At 40.1% G+C, this 7,996-nt stretch overlaps 1 protein-coding gene across 2 annotated transcripts in view; it reads right to left on the reverse strand.

Moving 5' to 3' along the window:
* Window positions 1-4,462, reverse strand: part of pik3cb (phosphatidylinositol-4,5-bisphosphate 3-kinase, catalytic subunit beta) — a 56,893-nt gene extending 52,431 nt beyond the window's left edge. For both annotated transcript variants that reach the window (XM_030395507.1, XM_030395498.1), the window contains exon 1: window positions 4,169-4,462. The gene's annotated coding sequence lies outside the window, so the exon portion shown is untranslated. The remainder of the gene's footprint in view (window positions 1-4,168) is intronic.
* Window positions 4,463-7,996: the final 3,534 nt, after the last annotated feature.

A 7,996-nucleotide genomic window follows, 5' to 3' on the forward strand; every position in this document is an offset into this window, starting at 1 on the left:
GAGAATTCCAGCAGGCCGTTCTCATCTAACAGTCAGTCACATTTCTTGCTATGGTGTTTTCTATTTCTATGTATAGTGTTATATTAAGCTATCGGGTGCAGTTAGAGCGGCTGCCGTTCCTTTTTCAGTGCTGGTGGCAGAGAGAGATTGTAAGGCTTAAAAAAAAGACAGTTGTGAAATTGTGAAAGCCAGCTTGTACACATTCACATAAAATAAAACACACACACACACACACACACACACGTTTTCCAACTCCCTTTCATACCATGCACTCAGAGGATGTTACGCAAGCCTTTCACTGTGATGAGGGTTAATTACTTTAAAAGTGTAGCAGCAGGAAGTGTGAATGAGTGTGAGAGAGTGAGAGGGAGATAGATGCAGGGACGGAGAGGGAGAAAAAGAAAATTTCACTAATAATAAGTGACAAGAATTGCAACACACACACACACACACACGCACACACACAAAAAAGGTGTCCCACTCCATAGACACAGGCAGTAGAACATGGAATCACGTTGCAAAAGTGGGTCTGTAGGCGTTTCATCTGAAAGTGTTGTTATAACAAATACATTGGAAACGAAAAAACAGCCTTTATTCTAATGCTACTCCACAGCTCACTCCCTATTGCAGTTCAATAATGCTGCCTTTCAGAGCTCCGGCAAAATTTTGCTCTATTCAAACACAGCAGGCAATCAGTGAGACAGAAACTCAATAGCAGGGAACATACTGTCAGGAAAGAAAATCTGCTGGTCAAGGACCATTAGGTCAATACACGCGGCACCTATCTGACACGGTACACCAACACACTACTAATCATTCGTCGTATTAAGCATTTTTCCCCCCAATCTCTTATCTTTTACTTGGATTTAAACCCTGGCTATTCCATCTTACCAGTACTATATGTAATATATATAGGCTGTATATAAAGTGCGGCCATTCAGTATTAAGACAGTGGACTCGTTGCACGTTGGAGTCGAAATTACAACATAAAACAAACACATTGAAGTGTTGACTTAAAACTTTCCCACACTGTTCTCCCGGTATGAATGTAAACACCCTTAGAGTTGAAAGTCAGCATTTTCACCTCATTGGCCTTGTATCATTTGAAATCCAACATGGTGGACAATAGCCAAAACAATGAAAAACAGATCACTGTCCAAGAACTTGCAGACTGTGCAGTATGTTCAGTTTCACCTTGCAGAGAGATGCCTGTTGTTCTGATGAGCTTTATGGTCACAGATGAGGAGTCTTTGAGCACAGTGAAAGAGTGTAGCGCCAATAATATGTATCACTGTTCTGATCACGACAACGAGCACACTGCTGCATATAAAGTAAGACTGGCTATATTAACTACAGGCTTAAGGCTTTACACCCTAATTTCAACGTGTTGTTGGTCACTGAGAGCAAGTTACAGTCCACCTTTCTCTTTCTCCTTTTAGTTCAGCCCCAAATAGCCGCTTACGTACAGGTAGCTCAGTCCTAAAACCCAACACGAATCAGAAACCTTTCACTAGAATGACCTCACTTTAGTGTTCCAACTCTGAAAGGCCAGTGATGAAGGAAATAGACGTCACCACAGTTACAAAACTTCTTTTTTTTTCTGACACACTTATTTAGAATTCTGCTTTCATTTGTGCCCAGCTTCTCGGAGAGGCCTGCTTTGGGACTAAATCTGGCTTGGAGTAAATAGCTGCATTGTTGGCTGATGTCTGTGTAATGACGTCAGTTAGAAAGTCTTATCAGACAACTTTACCTCAGAGGGGGCCTGACAGCAGACCCCGCCCAACAAAGAGCAGCCAGGACATTTGCCTGATCAAAATAACAAACTCAAACACATCAAATGGAACGTGGTATTGGCCTGTGTCAATACAAACCTAAACTAACAGCAAGTATTGGCTAATTGTCTTGGGAAATTCTCCTCTTTTGTAACAAGTTGTGAGATTCTCTTTCTGCAAGCATCAGTCCAAGTTTGAGTAATCAACTGTGTGGGATGGCACAGGTGGGAATGTGTGTAAATGCTTGGAAAATGCCTTTAAATGGCTGCATCAATGTCAGAAAGATGATAGCTCTGTCAATTATAACTAAACAACAACAGTCAGAATATCCTTACAGATATGTGTGTTTGTGTGTGTTTTACGTCAACAACTGAACAGGAAATGTCAGACTGAGTCTCACATTACATAAAAACCAGTTACAATTGCTGGTCCAGTGCCCCTGTAGAGCATGTTTCAGGCTGGTGAATATGGATAAAGTCCACTGCCATGCTGCTGTTTAATGTATATGAATATCATTTTATTGTGATAAAGTACATTTGTTGGAAATTAAACAGCCCAAAAACCAGACAGTGTTTTTAGTTTTTTGGTTAAAATAGAAAACTAAGTCCTGTAATATAAAATCCAATATTGCCATGCAGCTCATCGATCTACACCACTTCCAGCAATGTTATAATACAGCCAAAAATATTAAATGGACAGTAGCTTTTGCAGAAATAGTAGAGTAAAACATCTACCGAATGAAAAATCTATCACATCATACAACAGTACCAATGAAGGCACGCACACGTCAGCTCAGCTGCTTTTGTTACTTTTTCCTTGTGTTACCTTAAATGAGACTGATTCACAAAACATTTCTGCCTCATCATGAATGAAGAGCACAGGGGCTTTCAGGAATACTGAGCCTGAGGATATGTAAGACACAAAGATGTAAGCACACAAAAGCAGTCATGGTCTCTACATGTATGACAGGTAGGAAACGTAGAAAACATTTGGCATCTGCCTTCTTCTTTTACTGAGAAAGAGGAGGGCTGTGATTCAAGACATGCCGAAACAAGAATTCAAAATGATGACAATTCTTGTGAATTAGCAGCCATCACGTTAGCCAACTATTAGTCGAATACTTCAAAACAGACTCCTGACGTGCATTATTGCTGTTTCTAAATGTTTCTTCAGTATTTTATATTTTAAACTCTGTAAAACTAATCCACAACTCTTGAAGGTCTTCACGAATCAGCACGAGTTATAATGCATCAGAAGCATTATATAGCTTAACTTAGCAGCTCAACTCTACCAAAGATATTTAGCCCCTGCTGACCTCCGTCTCTGACTATAAAAAACAAGTTTTTATGGATATGGCGGAAAAGCTGACTAAATGAATTACTCAAAAAAGTTTCACATCCTTTTTCAGCAAAGCAGACACAGCTGTCATCAGTGACGCAGTGCAGTGTGTTATACTATTTCTAAGACTACTTATGGTTTTATTGATTTATTAAATGGGGTCCGGGGCCCAGGGATCACTGATGAAGATCAAGATGATCCCTATCAGAATGAGAAAAGTAATAGTTGAAATTGATGATCCCACTACATTTCAGATTAAATAATTAAAAAAAAAAAAGACAATGCTGACTACCTAAATGCAGATAGGATTCTTTCACATGACCCCTGAGGAGGACCCATCATATGAACTCACATCAACGTCAACACTTAAGTCCGATATGAGAGATTAGCACCTGTGACGAAGCTAACTACAGTATCTAGACCTGCGTCTGTCAAAATAAGAACATTTAACACAAACTCCTTTGGCCAAAACCAACACAGTTACAACAAGAGCACTTATCAGATCCACCTCCCTTGAGGGGTAATCACTCCGGAATGCTTCACTCTGTTCTCGCATGGAGGGGGAACAGAACAAACTCACACACAAATGTATTTACTTTGTTGTTGTCTTGGTTAGCTGCTGAAGGCAGAGCTCTTCAAACCAATGTTGAATCCTTTACCAGTCCTCGGGGGGGGTCTTGGTATATTCGGCATAATTATACTTCTAGCCGGGAACAACACTTGATATGTGACATTTACAAGTTAAACACCGCCCGTCACAATCTATTTTAGTGAACGTTGCTTTATGGCAATACCGGAAAATACATCCACACCAGATTCATTTTATCTAAATATAAACGGTCTGCCGGTTAAATGTCGCATCCAAACGTTGCTGATATACATTTGAAGAAGTTCTCGAGGTATTTTCTCCGGGGCAGGGTTATGATTAAGCAAATCGACATTCAATTAACAGACTGATGAACGGAGTTCGGCGTGACGTCCTCGCTCTGCAAGTGGAAGGTGGGCTACGGAGCTGATACCAATCACATAACAAGCAAGAACAAGTGACGACTTACCTTTAGTCACTGTATGGTGCGAGGTCGTTGAAGAATGTATCGGACCAACGAACAGCTGAAACTTAATGCTGCCGTGATGTCTTCACGACAGAGTAGTTTCATATGGGGAAAAAAAGTCCGTGACACACGACCCCGCCGCCCGGCTGTCTCCCTACGCAGGACACGGATCTCGCAGGTGGACAGGAGCTCAGTCCTGCTTCCTGTTTGTTTCAGAAGGTGAACCACTGCCGCTGCTTTTCCTCCGCCTGCTCTCCCTCCGCTCCCTCCGCCACCGCTGTCAAGTCTGAGAGAGGAACAGAGAAGCAGGACCTCCGCTCAACATGTTCAAAATAAAAACCCTCTGCGATGACCGGCAGCAACATAAGCGAGACTTTTCGATTAAAGACTAAATCCACCCTAATCTTGAATTGCCTTTGTTGTTTTCCTTGTATAAACAGTATATAGGAAATAGAGCATGACGATTTGAAATGATTATATCATCAGATTACATATTGGACATATTTTCATTCACACTGACTCTGTGTGTAGATAACATTTGAACTGCGTGCTTTGACTACTTTCAAAGACATGAAAAGAAAAAAGAAAAGATAATACACAGCTAAGTCATGGTCCGATCTCAGAAATACACTACACATGAATAACTTAACTGAAGAGCAGGCTACACTTAAATGGACACTGTTTTATCTTAAATAGCCATCAGAGAGAAAAACATTCTATAAACAACACTATACAGCAGTTTTTTGGCATTTACACTTCAAAAAATAGTTCTTATCTTATATAGTATAACTACCTACTCTACCTACTAGTATTTACAGTAGGTAAAGATTGTGTTGTATTCCATTGCTCGAAATCCAAAACAGAAATCTTTCCATACAAAGATTTGTTTTACTGACTATTTCACTATGCAGATACACATTTTGAGTTGGGGAAAACAGGTGTGCAAGATGGGGTGCTACCATTAATTATCTTCAGGAGCATGTGTCTGTAACCTGGTCGAACAGACAGCCACAGCAGCCATGGGAACTGTTACATCCTTATGAATCCTTTGACCTCTCAGACCAACAACATTGCCAACCAGAATTTAGGGTTTACAGCTGTGAATAAATTAGTCACATCATAACTACAGTACAGATTGTCACTCTATTCCTCAGTTTGTTCAAATGAAAACATAACTGTACAATATTTTAGAAAACAACAAACAGCACACGGGGCTACATATAAATGTAAATGCTAAGTACTTTTTGTGTGGGATTTATTAGTTGACTGAAACAATGCCGGCTTTTCCAAAGTGATCCTATGAGGCTTTTATTGTGAAAGTCCCATCCCCTTTCTTCTGGATCTCATCTGTCTGTCTGACGCTGATTGGTGCAGTTCTCCGGTTGAGGCATGGAGGGCAGCCGGCTTCCTTCCAGCAACCACATACCACCGGCACAAAACTTCTGAGCAGTGATTTCACCCGGAAACACAAGATTTTTCAGCCAACCTCTTCAAGAAAACCCGGAGTGAATCCATCAGGCAAGCGCAGCATCCAAGTGGCACTAGGCTTATAGACATATATGAGGCGACAACACGCGTCTCTTCAGCCGTTATGAATCTGTTATACAGTCATTAACCACCAAATGAAGCCGTTTGGTAGTGACCCAATTTCTTATCTCTGTGAACAAGTACTAGCCTGTAAAGGGGTGTACAGTCGTTTGGCATGAAAAAATGATGAGCTGTGCTGCCCTCTGGTGATCAAATGAGAAACTGTTCAACTCAAAATAGAATGCAGTCAGCCTATGCAGAAATTATACTATTTGTTATCATGGAAAATGTTTGTAGTTTGAAAAGTGCTGATTAACCTTTTATACACGATGGTACATACATTCAGTGTCGTCTTATAGCTGGTCATGAGCTTAATACGCAGCAGAGGAGTTGACTGTTGAGTGTCTTGGTCCACTGTGAGGACTCTGCTTAATTCCTTTGACAAGAATTAAAATGTAAATTGTTCTTATAATCCCATCAGGGGCGTATCCAGGATTTTGGAATTACTGAATTCCTGAGTCAACCACCCCCACCAGAAACTATTAAAGCTGCAGTAAGTGATATATAAGAAACATTATTTTCAGCATTGTGTGACAATGTGTTTTTAATACAATCCAGTGGGTTCTATTATTTAGACAAAGACAGGAGAGAATTTTCTCAAGCCATACACAAACACAGCAGCAAGAGAATGCACATGCCAGGAATAACATTATGATGGGAACATTTTTCATAGCATACATTTTGACTTGTCATGTAGGACAGGTGTTATATTATTATATAATAATAATATTAAGATAAACATTGTTTAATTTAAGTGTCGCAGTAAACTGATAGGGAGACAGCATTCACAAAAAACAGGACCTTGAAACTAAGGCAGCTTTTTTGAAATTCATGAATTGATTTGTTCATTTTATCATTTATATCTGTGTTTTTCAAAATGTCATCTGTTTATAAAGTCCCGTAGTTTCTTGAAACATGGCAGAGATTTCCACACAGGACTTTTGCTGTGAGCCTTTTATTATTTATGAGCTATAATTTGTGATTGTATGGTTGTTGGAAATGCAATTGTTTTAAAGCCACTCACTTACTCCATGATAAAAAGGTGCTGTCTAGTACTATTTTTGATTATAGTACTACTTCCTGACCTTGATAGAAATGAGTGGCTTTGTTAATTGTGAGACATCTGTTTCTATTGCTGGCATATTTAAGGTTCATTTATTTTAATTAAACCTACACGTTTCGTTTGGCTTCTTTGAAAAATGATAAATTCTAGTGCTGGTCACATAAAATGTTTACTAATTTAAGTTCAACTTGTTCTGTTTTGTACTTTTTGATTGTGTTCCTGGTAGTAAGAATGTTTTTCAGGCAACAGGGAGAGGAGAGTCACATTGCAAAATGATGGCCTTTCTCATGCCACAAGGGGGCAGCAACGACCCATGCATAACACTTTATGCTGCGTGAGTCCCTTTCAAGGGGGAACTAACGATTACTCTTTCAGTGTAAGCACATTTGGGTGACTTCTGTAAAAAATTAGGTTCTCACTGTGACTGCTTTCAATGATGATGGTATTCAGTGTCATAACTGGACGTGGATTCTTGCCTAGTTGCAGTGCCATGTATACAGCTGGGCTTGCGAAGTTCTCCAGGGTCACCAGGTCACACTATGATCAGAACCATACCCTCAACTATAACTAGTTTTGTCAGAAATATGTACATTAAAACAACCTCCTCAGGCCACAAGTATGTGTGGTGCACCTCATCAGTGATGTAGAAAATTGTGTCATATGCCATGTGCTTGACCTATGGGTGGGCAGAGGTTAAAGGCCCTTCCTCAGAGTTCCCCTCATAATGTCTCATTGTCTGAAATTTGCTAAACATAAGCTGGGCTCAAAGGGAGCAGCCTATGCAGTGTCGTCCTGGGTCCAGCATGCTTCCATTACTGTTCCTCTTATTTGATTAAATGTACCCTAACTCAGTCCAAACCCACACTGTGCATAATCTCATCACTGATGATAAGCGTGTAATAAAAAGCATATTTAACTTGAAAGGGTACCTTATGCGAATGCGTATAATTATGGATATCAAAATATCATCATTTGTTTAATTGTGAGGCCTTGCCAAGAGGTATGTAATTGCTTGAAAGAAATGTGGCTGAAATTGGGATCTGACCTGGGACTGGGTTTGGCATGTACTGAGAGGCGGGGCAAGGGTCATGCCTGAGGCCAACTTCCTGTTTTGCATGTGTACCTTATAGCCAATAGAGAGAGACTTACTTCACAAACCATATCATTTATATGACAATGAA

This window comes from Sparus aurata, chromosome 2, assembly GCF_900880675.1.
Source record: "Sparus aurata chromosome 2, fSpaAur1.1, whole genome shotgun sequence".
Taxonomy (NCBI): Eukaryota; Metazoa; Chordata; class Actinopteri; order Spariformes; family Sparidae; genus Sparus; species Sparus aurata.